Genomic DNA, 12,826 nt, shown 5'->3' with positions numbered 1-12,826 from the left:
TCTAGAGCAGTGGTTCTCAACCTGTGGGTCGCGACCCCTTTGGGGTCAAACAACCCTTTCACTGGGGTGGCCTAAGACCATTGGAAAACACATATATAATTACATATTGTTTTTGTGATTAATCACCATGCTTTAATTATGTTCAATTTGTAACAATGAAAATACATCCTGCATATCAGATATTTACATTACGATTCATAACAGTAGCAAAATTACAGTTATGAAGTAGCAACGAAAATAATTTTATGGTTGGGGGTCACCACAACATGAGGAACTGTATTAAAGGGTCGTGGCATTAGGAAGGTTGAGAACCACTGCTCTAGAGTATGGTTTATAGACTGTGCTAACTTCAAGGACAGAACAAGAACATGGAAAAGACTTGATGGACACATGACTTTCAGCTTCCAAAGCAAACAGTGATGTGTCCTATATCCTCATTCCAGGCTTGTGCTCAGCTGAGTGGAATGTACACAACACAGAGTAACTCCTTGTGCGTGGTGCTCCGTCATCGTCATGAGGCTACTTGCTGCTGTTACTACAGCTGCTGTGTTTATTTTCGGCAACAGCATCCTAATCACCAAACAAGGACAATATTTTCATGGAGGTTGGAATCCATCTATCTGTTCAAAATAAACTGGGTTGCTAAAGCAATATGTACCATAAAATAAAATATATGTTTGTTTTAGGCTGTGTAAATTCTGCCAAAATTGTGTGTAGTAATAACAGAAATGGAACAACCCCTATCAAGAGAAAAAAGTTTAAAAGAAAAATATCACTATGAATAAATACATTCTTAAAAGATATAAACCTTGGGGGGGGGGGAAGAAAATAAACTTCTGTGTTATACTGAATTTTCAGAAATAAAATTTTATACCTTTATCTTAACACTAAGATACAGTCACGTAACTTAAAGCTGTAAACACATTGAGAATTATATCAAAATGCCTTGGAAGCAACTTTTAGTGCTATTTACTATAGAACAATACTGCCTATCTGTTCAAACATTTACATATTGTTTTCGAACAAAGCTGCCCAGAGACCTGTCTGTGATGATGGAAAAACCCTGTCTTTGCACTGCCCAGCACGGTAGCCACTGGCCACACCAGGCCATGGAGCACTTGAGAGGTGGCTGTTGTGACTGAGGAACTGAATGCTCAATTTTACTTGATTTTAATTAAATTTAAGTTGTTTACATAAAAACAAGAGTATCTTTTTATATTGGCTTCTTCATAAATCAGCGCTAAAGGCAGTTCAGACAGTTCAGTTCAGATGTTTTGGTGATGTGCGTGCCTGATAATCCCTCATAGATAATTCACAGTGAAAGGCTTCCCATGCCCTTTGACTTTGCTTTGATCCTGCAGCTTATTCCAAATGGTATACTAAACATACTCTTTGCTCTGAAATTTCTCACATTGGCCTTTCACCAAAACCAATAAAGTGCTTCACTCCAGGTACAGTTTTATAGTACAGTTGAAATCTATCACGCATGTGTGGAAACTGCACTGTGATCACGTGTGCACACATCTCTGAGCGTGAACAAGTGCAGAGGAACCGCCACACACAGAGAGAGGTGCTGGCAGACAGAAGTGATGGTGGCTGGCACTCATCATGTGCCAAACTCTCCTCTGTCTTGGAGAAAGTACAGATAAGGAACCAGGGCAGGAGAGTGCCACTATGTGCCTTTCTATGTCGTGCTATAAAGTTCTCCTGGAAGAGAAGACTTTGGAGCAATAACAAATACTATTTAAAGGGAGAAAATAAAATCCATTTGGCTGCCTAACCATCTTACCACATGCCACCTGAAGTAATCATAGCAAAAAGGACAGCTAAGGAAGGTGTCAGAGGGCTAAAGACAGAGTGAAGAAAAGATCTATCCCTAAATGGAAGTGGACACAAAAGGCATAAGACAGTAGTGATTCAGCTAAACCAGTGGAAATAAGTGGGGGTCACAGTAATAAAACCTAACACTCGTAGGGGGCTGTGTACTAGGCACCTCTTCTAGGTGCTGCCAAAAACTGTGAAGGGTCTAAGATATCACTGTAATTAGTAGCTAACAAGTGAGCCTGCCATGAGCTCAAGGATGCTGGCAGAAGACACAAGACTCCTGGGTCAGAGGAGTTTATTCCTCACAGCAGTAGCCATAACCAGTAACTAGTTCTCTGAGCCCCAATTCCCAAAGAAAGGACCAGGTGATACCTGCACATGCTGTGGGTGAGTTACAAAAGAGGAACTTTGAGGTTAGGATACCCAATCTTTTATAGTGGACAGTAGACAGACCTGCCTGACTTTTGCTTTAGAGGGAGAAGCTACCTCTGTCTTCCCAGGCTGTTTGCTATACAAGCATCCTTGAAAAAAGAGTTCAGAAGAAAGGCATTCGGTGCTTCTGCTTACAAGATGTGCAGAAACACAAAAGACTCACGGAGAATTGCCATCCAATGAGCACTTTACAAACACTAACTCATTTAACCTTCTCAACGACCATGTGAGGCAGGTACTCCTGCACCATTTTGCAAAGGAAGAGTAGGGAGGGGGGGGGGGGGGGGGGACACAGAGTTCCCACAGCTACTAAGTGGTAGAGTGGGGATTTGAACCCAACAATCTGGCTCTGAAGCAGCACAGTCCCACAGAAATATTACGTGAGCCACGTGTATCATTTTAAATTTTCTAGTAGCCACATTGAAAGAGTAAAAAGAAACAGGTGGAGGAAATTTTAATAATACATTTTATATGGCTCCAGGTACCCAGAATATGATCATTTCAACATGTAATCAATATATAAATCATTAACAAAATATTTTATATTCTTTTTTTAATGCTAAGTCTTTGAAAACCAGTGTATATTCTACACTTACAGCATGTCTTAATGCAGCCAGGAAATTTTTTTATCAAAACACTTGACAGTTGAAAAAGTAGATTCACATACCCAAGGTGTTCCAGACATACTTAAAAGCCTTCCAAGAACTGACTCAAGTATCAGTTTTAAAGAGAAACTCATTAGAATGAGCACATTAAACGTTCAGTTCAAAGTCACAGCAGCCACCTTGCAGGTGCCCTGTAGCCACACCTGGCGAATGGCTCCCCTATTGGACAGGATAACTTTCCAGCCTGTGCTCATGCCCTCTGCGCTCTCCCACCTCACAGAGAACGTGCAATAAGAATGTACAGCATGTTAACTTCCTTCTTTGTTCCTCCATTTTAATTGTTTAACAGTCACAGTTGTTTATTTCACTAGGCCTGCCCTGGAGGGCTAGGAGGGAAGCTGAGAGAAGGCTGAGGCGTGTGGAGGTGCAGAGCACAGGCTCAGCCAGAGCCCCCACCAATCCATCCTCCACCACTTCCAGTCACTACTCAGCTGTGTGGCCGTAAACATATTTCCTGACCTCCCAGAGCCCAGTTTCTCCATCTGTAACCGAAGGCAATAATAGCAGCTCTGAGGCTTCAATGCAGCCATTCATGTAAAGGGTCTGGCACAGTGCTTGGCACACAGTTCTTGCTAAATAAATATCAGTCATTACTTGGTAACTAGAGTCAATCTAACATGAGAGATCCAAACAAAGTTTAATAGTGCACCATTTTAAGATATCCATTTGCTTCCTGGAGAGAGGCTTGGCTCACTTAGCTGTGCAGCCCAATGCCCCCCTCTAGTGCCCCAAACCTTGAACAGCAGGCATCACCCACCAAAACTCCAGACCAAACCTCTGAAAGATTGTGCTCATGTCTTTCTTTTTTTTTAATCCTCATCTGAGGATATTTCTTCCATTGCTTTTCAGAGAGAGCAGAAGGGAGAGAGTAGAGGGAGGAGAGAGAGAGGGAGAGAGAGAGAGAGAGAAACATCGATGTGAAAGAGACACATCAATTGGTTGCCTCCCGCAAGTGCCTGATCAGGGCCAGGGATCAAACCTGCAATCCAAGTACTTGCCCTTAACTGGAAATCGAATCTGCGACATTTGGTGCTTGGGCATACGCTCTAACCATTGAGCACACCAACCACGGCTGTGCTCATTTCTTAACCTCAGATGCTATGTCTGAGCCAGGTCCCCAACCCCCAGTCCTAGTCACTAGCACTGGTCACTAGCCCTCTGTCTTTTGGGCCAGTCCCTCTGGCACTTTAACAGTTACCTGGGGGTCTTGTGGAAACCAGTGTATGATCCACAGATATGAAGCAGAGCCTGAGTGTCTGCATTTCCAATCAGTTCCCAGGTCATTGCAAAGCTCCTGCTCCACAGACCCACTTTGAGTACCAAAATTTTAGGAAATTTTACCCATTATTCCAACTCTTTCAAAAGTTAACCTACAAGTTATTAGAGTAAGGAATTACAGGATTAAACTAAATGTTGTCTTCTTTCTTCTATGGACATGTGCAAGGGGAAAAGCCCTAAATGGAGACTGGAGCTGAAATACACCTGAACTTTAAGGATGGCTTCAAAGAGAGCAAGAGAATGAGACAGTAAAGGGGTCAGTATGGGCATTCTCATATTTACTTGACTTAAGAATGCAATTTAAGGTCATGTGCTATTCTAATAATATAGACTATCTATAGATTAATGATAACCATATAAATTAATCTGTATTCATAGGTCATACCCCAAGATAATTTGGACTATATAATGGCATGGGGGTGGGATTGCCGGACCAACAATGGAAACTGAGTCAGAATCTTGTAGTCACTGATCATGGTCTTTCCAATGTCATGTTTGAAAGTCAATTAGAAGGCTAACATTTGAAAGAAATTGTCATCTAAGCTTATTTCATATTTGGTAAACTGGATATAAGGATAACTGCCACATTTTTTGCCAACATCAAAGGAGATACCACAGTAAAGTGCTTTCAAAATAGTGTTTCATGGTGTGGCTCAATGGTTGAATGTCGATCTACAAACCAGGAGGTCATGGTTCAATTCCCGGTCAGGGCACATGCCCAGGTTCCGGGCTTGATCCCCAGTAGGGGTTATGCAGGAGGCAGCCGATCAATGATTCTCTCTCATCATTGATGTTTCTATCTCTCTCTCCCTCTCCCTTCCTCTCTAAAATCAATAAAAAATATATTTTAAAAAATAGTGTTTCATTGATATGAATACAATGTATTAGAAGTCTGATGGTCCAAACTGTCCCAGAATCTCTTTGACAAAATAGACAACATTGGTTATTTCTGGTAAGGAGAAAGGGAGAAGAGAGACTTGGAGTTTATTTAAATTTGTCTATTCATTTAAAAAAAATACAAATTAAAATTACAATGACTTAATTACTTTAAATTTCTAGGTATTTGTGTTGCCTCCCACAATGAGACTGCCAAGTTCATGATAATATTTATCCTCATCTTGTTTTCAAACATTTATTTCTGATGATGAGTTTAATTCACAATGCAGTCATGCTTTGTTGGTAAGTTTGCTCATTATCTAGCTGGACTTGCTTTGTTACCAACTTTGGTAAAAACAGAGTCCACAGGGCTTTTCGAGGCGTGCTGCATCTCAAGCACGGCAGTCATGTGGAGGGTCTATTGCATTCATCTCACACGGTACTGTGCTATCATCCGGGGCCTGAACTCACACTTTTTACCTACTTTCAACTCCCCTTCCACCATGAATATATGTGAAGACTGGCCGCTATACTTCCTTGTTTCGTTGTAAGAAATAACTTTAATTGTTTCTGTTGGTTTATTAGGAGCTTATTTTAAAGTATTTCACTTCCACTTGTTTTGACCTGGGATCTCACATTGATGTGCTTCCCCTAATTGATTTCCTCTACAGTATTGGATTTCCAAAATGAATGTTTTTTTTTTGGAAATACATTCATATCAATGTGCTATACTTATCACAAATGTAAAGGGAAGAAAGTTTGACTACCAGAGTTAGAGAAAAAACAAAAATAAAATAAACCCAACCCTTCATCTCCGTAATGAGAGAAAAATCAAAGAAGGAAGGTAGGAGGAGGGAGGGAAGAGGTAGAAAGAGAGAGTGAGAAAGAAAGAGGAGGAGAGAGAGGAAAAAAGAGAAGGAAGAGGAGGAAGGAGGAAAAGAAGAGGAAATTTGGAGGTTTTCTTTCTGTATACATTCTCTCTTTGTATTTACACAATAAACCTGACATTGGGACCAGGAAACACTGATTTCCTCACACGATCACATTAAGAAAGAACACTTACAATAATCCACCAATCAATTAATAAGTCATTACTGAAGACAAGTCTGGGCCCTGTGGGGTGTATATAGAGCAGGTTCTCCATTCTCAAGATGCTGAGAACATGGGAGGAGAAATAATGTGCAGATATTAAAGATAACACTGCTGGTGTCTAAAAGTACTTATCAGGCAAGCAAATTTTTTTGTTCAATCCAATCCACTTTGGTTATTTACTTAAGATCTGTGCCTGGGGCCTGGGCCAAGAGAAAAGGGTGAGATCTTGTGTTACAGTCAAGGTTCCAGGTGAGACTTTGACTTAGTCCCTTAAATAAATGCATCATTACTTGTCACCTGAGCACTATTAAGATCCCTGCTCTTCCCATATCTCATCTCCAGGCCTACTGGAGCACTGGGCCAGCAAACAATATCTTCCACCACCACCTCATGTCACTAGCTCCTGATTTCAATCTCTTTGGTTGGCCTGCTATTCAACTGCAGTTCAAGATTCCTGCTCTTCTTTTTGTTATTGTGTTTATGAACTACTTCACTAGAGGTAGAAGTAGCTGCAACAAAATACAAAACCAGATTCAGAAAAGGTTATTAGCAGGCAGATAACCTGGGCTTGTGATGGTATGGTATTGTCATACTGCTCCAAACATAATGTCTCCGGTTAATGTTCTATAAAGTTGAATTCCTAATGAAAAAATACAACCTGAATGTTGCTACAGAAACAAAACAGGAATATGGTGCTTTTCAAGGTTATAACTTCACACTGCCAGTCTTACTTTACTGTCCAATTTGCTTATATCTTCATTATAAAAGAAAAACAGCAATGCTAATATTTGTAAGGAATCCTCATCTGAAAACCACCATGTGAAGACACTCATTACACTTCCTCTGGAGACTATCTAAGTGCATTTTACATACAGCATTCTAAAATGCGCTCATGAGATCTCACAAAAAAAATCCACCTGAAAAACTTTGGACCTATTCAACCTCAATTCCATGTGTCCTCAAATGACTTTCTAAGCAATTTAACAAAACATTTGAGGTATAGGTAATAGAGAGTTGAGCTCATTGAAGAAAAAAAACTTAAAGGGAGCCAAAAAATGCCCAGCAAATAGTTCCTTATTGAGATGTGGAAAATTATAAGGAAAGCTAATCAGTGGCCAAATGTCTCACTATATGATCAGGTAAAATGTGATCCAATAATTATTCAATTAGTTATCTGTAGGGAAAAGGCCCTTGACATACCCACTGCCCTATCCTAGAGGACTTAACGTGTTAGTAAAACTAGATAGAGCAGAAGAACTCTAGAGGAAGGAAGATACCCAACTAGCAAAGGTTACATCTATAAGAATCAGGTCTGGGTCATGGGCTCCTAGGACAAGAAGGCCAAGGAACACAAGCAGAGCCTCAGAATATCTGTTTCAAATGAGAACTCAACAGCATTGGAAAAGTGTCAACTTAAAAGGAACAAGTAGGGGAGACTTCTTACTGCTGCTGTGTAGTTATTGGTGCATCCTTTAGAAAGCAGGTGGGTCAAAGGGGAAAGACCATTACACAAATGATGTGTTTTAGTTTCATGAAAGAATTGAGTTGGAGAATCAACTTGTCCTGGTATTTGGGTATTCATTCAACACTTGGTTAAACAACGATTACACATCACTTTAGGCTAGTGGTTCAGGAATAATCAAGACAGGCAAGGCTCTAGCCCTCAGAGAACATACATTCTAAGGAGAGAGATATAATTGAGACATTAACAATAAACACTATAATTACACATGGTAATAAATGGTATTGTGACAGACTGTATTTTTCAAGGTTGCGTGCAACAAGGTCTCCCCTCCCACATGCTTTCCTAGAGTCATCTTCCATCAAGATGTAGGGTCTTCTTCCCCTACCCTTGAATCAGGGCCATTAAAAACTAGAAATGATGCTGAGTCTCACAAGAATTTATGGCTTCAGCTACCATACAAGCAGTTGGATTCCCCCAAGGTCACTATGCTGAGAAGAAGCTAAAACTGCTCTTCCTGAAGAGACCATGAGACTACATGAACAACACTGGTGTCTAGCCAGGTCCGCTGCTCTGGCCCCATGCTGTTCTAGCTTCAGTCACCTCCTGACTGCAGTTGCCTGAGAGACTCCAAGCAGAAACCACTCAACTGAGCCTTTCTCAATTTCTGTCCAAAAGAAACTTAGAGATATAATAAAATAATTGCTTTTAACCACTAATTTTTGGAGTTATTCATTGCATAGTAATTGATAAATCGAACAGTTAAGAGGGAAATGAACATGGTGATGGCATAGAGAGAAACTGGGAGTGAGAGTTGCTTTAAACAGGGAGGCCACAGAACTCCCATCTCAGGAGGAGGAGGGGAAGAGTTTGGAAAGAGGCATCTCAAACAGAAGCAAAAACCAAGACCTGGAGGGCAGTAATGACTGGTCATGGTCATGGAGGCCAGACTAGCAGGAATATTAGAAGCAAAGGGAAGAATGAGGTTGGAGATATAGGCAGGAGACAATTATGTAAGGTCTTGTAGGCACTGATAAAGAGTTGGGGGTTTCACTTTAAGTGCATTGGAAAGGCCTTGTGTGATTTATAGCCACTACCACCAGTCCATACTCATTTCTCCAGCTGCCTTGGCTTCGAGGTTCTCCCTGCAGGCGTTGGTGTATGATCATTAATCCCACAAATGAGTGAAATTGAGTGACATAAAGTGAAAGCATGTCAACAATCCCAATCACCAGGTTCTTCTCATACTGTTGTAGCCCATGACTTCTCTAGCTCAGAGATTGACACTCTATTCTTTACAGAGTTTCCTGCTGACTAGGACATCTGGTCCTGAACTCTCTCAACTTTGTACTCCTTTTTTAAATCTTCACAGTTATGTCCCCTATAAGAAACTTCATTTTTTAATTTCTCTACAGACCCTACCACTCTGCATATACTTGTTGAATGAATAACTTGCTAGAACAATGCAAAACCATGAAAGACACACCAAATGTTTGATTTTGTAGCCAAATCTTGCACATTTAGTAAATTATAATCTGTAAACCTATCCTTAACTGTATATCCTGATAGGTTGTTCTGGGAAAAGTCCTTTGTGCCCAGGTTTTCAATAAATCTGCCCTTGTTTCCCACGTTTGTGGAGTCTGGTTTTTTAAAGAGCATTTGAAATTCTAAAGATACTCCCAGGCATTTCAGCTCAGTGAGCAAAGAAGGGCGGCGGAGGGGGGTGGGATGAGTTGGGGCAGGGTGGACCGGGTGGCCGACTGGTTCTTATCATAACTGTTTAGTTTCATTTACATTTTTCTCTGTGTTGCTCAGGTCCAGGGCAGTGTTATTTGATGTGGAACACCTGCCTTCACACAGGGAGAGCGGCAGCCAGCCCGCCAAGAGCAGCATGGACGTGTTTGCTCTATAGAATTGGACAACGGGGCTAGAAGGTGGACACCCACAAGCTTCTGTCTGGTTCATAGCATTCTGGCTCAAAAGGAGTCACCCTATCCATATTGACAGAAGTACCAGAGACCCTCCTTGTGCCCTTTAGCTCCGGTGGGTAAAAGCAAGTCCGTGTGCTTAAGCTACTTGATTTTGTTCATTGGCAATTTGTATAGGTCTCAATCCACTCTTTGCTGAGACATGAGTGAGAGTTGAGTAGAATCCTAGGCTATCTTGTGTTAAAGCTGATTCTCAAGAAAAGCTTGGTCATGTTCAATCAGAGGTGTATTCAAAGTGAAGGTCACATGACTCAGAGCTTCCCATCCCAAGAATCCAGAACAATCGCAGGCTACTGGACAAACACAAACACACAGGGGCCTCGAGCACAGTGCTTCTCAGACATTCATGTCCACACGAATTACCTGGGCACCTTATCCAAGGCAGATTTAGATACAAGGGGTCTGGAGCGGGGCCCCAGACTCTGCATTTCCAATAGGCTTCCGTGTGATGTTGATGCCCTGGTCTGGGACCATGTTTAGGGTGGTAAGAGTCTAGTTTAGACCCCAGATTTTACAGCCCATGTTTCTAGCACGATCCCCAGACCAGCAGCATCAACATCACCTGGGAACTTGTTAAAAATGAAAATCCTCAGGCCCCACCCAGACCAGAAATTCCAGTGATGAGGCTCGGCATTCAGTGTTGTCATGGGCCCTCAGGGAGTTCTTAATTACCCTGAAGTTTGAGAATTAAGATTCAGTCAGATGAACTAAAGAATTTTAGCCACTGTCTCCGAACTTAGATCTAATAATCCACAACTCTAGAGTCAATAAGTTTGATGTACTTAACACAAATCTAGAGTTTAGGATTTAAATTCATTTAAAAATGTTCCATCCTCATCATCAAGATGCAATGTCCACATAAAAATCCTCAGCATTTGTTCACATTTAAAAAGATTAAATCCCCTCAGCCCTCATTTAATTTTCTGGTTCAATAATATGATCTTTGGACAAGTCAAAAATTCTGAAAGCCAGGCTCTTCATGCGCAGGTATGGACTCCAGGTCAAGAAGCACTGAGTTCTTGGAGTCTAGATAGATCTTTGAACATTTCCAGTGGCCTTATGGTTTCCCCTGAAGGGAGGCAAAGGGACAGCTCAGTGATATCTCAGACTGAAAAATGGTGGTCTTAAGAGTCAGTCCTTCTACTCACATAGAGTGAACCAAATGGATAACCTCCTAATGTGACCGGCAGGACCAACAGGCTAGTAATAATTAGACTACCTTCCCAGCACAGACTGGAAAAACATCTCTGACCTCAGACCTTGAGGCAAAATTTCCAGGGCTGCCAGGCCCCTGTTAACTGTCTATCACCTCTGAAAGTGCAAAAGGGCACGTTGCCCCACAGGTCACCAGAGAAGGTGGAACCTGGAGCCTGTCCAGGCCACAACACACCACCGGGACGCCTGTGATTCAGGCCTACGGGCTTCGTACCTACTCTGGTTTCAACTTTCACAACTGGGACCACTTTGCAATTTCAGTTTTAAGAGTAATCTTGGGGAGAAATACATAAACCCCTGACTAATACCTTCTTGACTGTAACTATGCGAGCACGAGACTGCGCAGCAATGGAATAATGCTGACTAATAATATGTTAGACTCCTACAGCCCCTTTCATATGAAGACCTCAAAGCGCTCTGCTCAAATGACTTCACAAATCCTTAAAACCACTTCTGGGAAATATATGGGAAATGTTATTGTCTCCATTTCTCAGAAGGAAAAAAGAGCAGATCTCACCTGCACTCATAAAGTGGGGCACTGAAGGGGCACAGGAAGGAGGAGGATAGAAGAATGCCCATCCAGACAGGAAACAACTGTGGTTGTAATGTAAGCAACATTCATCGTGGAACCAATAGAATTACTGAAAAACAGAAAGAGGGTTGGCTTTTGGAATGTTTGCTGCTATTGTTTTGTTTGAGAATACATACTTTTATATCTATCTCCATGCTTTGCTTTAGTCATTCGGGTCAACGTAGGTTTGGGGGGACAGGGTTGAAGGGAGGTCATTGCTTTATCTCCCCACATTGCTCAAGTTCATCTTGTGAAGTTCTGCCCAAAGGCCAGTGGCTAAGCTTCCACTTAAGATTCTGAGCCTTAGTTTCCTGACTGTTCCCTGATTCCAACTTCTTTTTCCCAATACTGCTTTTGTAATCCACATTTTATTTATGCAACAGTTGCAAAAATCTCCCTAAGGGGGTCACGGAGGATACTATCAAAAGTACCTCTGATTTCCTTCACTGATAAGTTAATATTTAAAACTTTTTTAGAATGGTGCAATGGCCTTTCTTTTTTTCTTTCCTATTTTAAAATGTCAAAGGCTTCCTGACATGCTCTGGCCATGGAAATGGAACATATTTTCTCATTAGGTTAATTAATGGCTCTGCTTGGGTGGCATAATTTGGTATAAGTTTCCTTTTAGAATTCTGTCATAACTAAAAAGGATCTTATTTTTGTTATGTTTTGTGGTGTCTTTAAATTTTTATGACTTCTACTTTGTTTAGTCTGTGTGTAATCCTTCTTTTGAAACCTAATGTCCTAGAAAATTTACAGTTTTCTCTCAAAACTGGCACTTTTTACATTTTACGGTGATTCCTGTTTCTTCGGTTCTCACTAGAACTTCATTTAAGTCCTTAAGGTGTAATTCGCAGCTCAGGGAATTTATGATTACATCGTCAAAGTAAACTCCCCAAGCGCAATATATTAAACCTGACAAGACGCCGTTCATTAATCTTTGAAATATAGCCAGGTGTGATGTAGTGAAGTGAGCCTTCCAGCTGAGAACAGCTGAAGAACTCCCAACTGCCCCCCACTGGGGAGGATTCCTTCCTCTTCACGGCCAAGGCCACCTGGGTGGGGACCGAGAGGGCCAAAGGCCCTTCCTCTGCCAAATGTGGTGTGCTCTGTCTCTGCTGGTGTTCCTACAGCTCTGCAGCTTCTCGCCTTCTCACGCCTTTGTTCATTCAACAAATATTTATTGAGAGCCTACTTTGGGTCAGGCACCAGGGGGACCTAGAAAGACAGTAGTGGCCAAAACAGAAACAATCCCTTGCTTCATGTGGCTTACACTTTTAGGTCTACTTACAAATAAAGGCCCCGAGACTCTCTCACTCACTACCACCAAACCCTTATGAAACGACTACCTTGGCCGGATGGGCAGCATTTCTCTCCTGCCCCGATGTCGATGTCGCTCTGATGCTAAATGACTCCCATGATC

This window comes from Myotis brandtii, unplaced genomic scaffold (assembly GCF_000412655.1).
Source record: "Myotis brandtii unplaced genomic scaffold, ASM41265v1 scaffold192, whole genome shotgun sequence".
Classification (NCBI taxonomy): domain Eukaryota; kingdom Metazoa; phylum Chordata; class Mammalia; order Chiroptera; family Vespertilionidae; genus Myotis; species Myotis brandtii.
Note: the sequence above shows the minus strand (reverse complement) of the source record.